This window comes from Octopus bimaculoides, chromosome 16 (assembly GCF_001194135.2).
Source record: "Octopus bimaculoides isolate UCB-OBI-ISO-001 chromosome 16, ASM119413v2, whole genome shotgun sequence".
NCBI lineage: Eukaryota > Metazoa > Mollusca > Cephalopoda > Octopoda > Octopodidae > Octopus > Octopus bimaculoides.
The window spans coordinates 52,648,342-52,649,332 of NC_068996.1; positions in this window are offsets into that span (position 1 = coordinate 52,648,342).

Consider the following 991-nt stretch of genomic DNA (forward strand, 5'->3'; position numbering starts at 1 on the left):
CTGACTGGCCTTCATAGGATTTTCAAGCGAGATCATTGCCAGTGCCCCTGGACTGGCTCTTGTGCGGGTGGCACATAAAATACACCATTTTGAGCGTGGCCGTTGCCAGTACCACCTGACTGGCCTTCGTGCGGGTGACACGTAAAAGCACCCACTACACTCTCTGAGTGGTTGGCATTAGGAAGGGCATCCAGCTGTAGAAACTCTGCCAAATCAGATTGGAGCCTGGTGTTGCCATCTGGTTTCACCAGTCCTCAGTCAAATCGTCCAACCCATGCTAGCATGGAAAGTGGACGTTAAACGCTGATGATGATGATGACGATGATGTCTATATATGTAACTATATGCATGAGAATACATACTTAAAACATACAAATCTGCACATACATACATACATACATACATAAAACAAAACACATACAAAAATACCCTGTTGTTGATGTTGAAATTCCAATGAAGGAGCCTTGGATCTAGGTTAGAAACCAGTTCTTCCTCTATTGGCAAGAAATCTTGAAATAAAACTGAACAATGACATACATGCATGCATACCTACATTTTCAGGAGAGTTCTGTTGTTTCCCTTTTCTCTGTCATTGTCCCAGAAGCAGCTACCATTCCCTTGGGAATCATAAGCTGGTTTGGGACTCAGTAATAAACTGTTTTTCTAATTGAATTAATTGGTATCTTTTATATCCTTAAAATGTTGTATTGTTATAGCACCCACTTCAGTATACAGTATACTTAGTAAAACCAGTAAAGACATGACTATCACTGACCAACCTACTACGTACTTGGGTACTTCACGTACTTCTCTTTACTTATAATGACTACGTTATTCCATTCATCATGTGGGAGGGGTGTACCATTATTACTAATTCCCTACAACAATGTCTCTAAGGTGACAAAATCTATGGTTATTTATCTTAAAAGAGAATCCGTTACATTTTTCGAGAAGTCAAGATACTTTTGTATATTGAAAGAGAGCCTCTTCA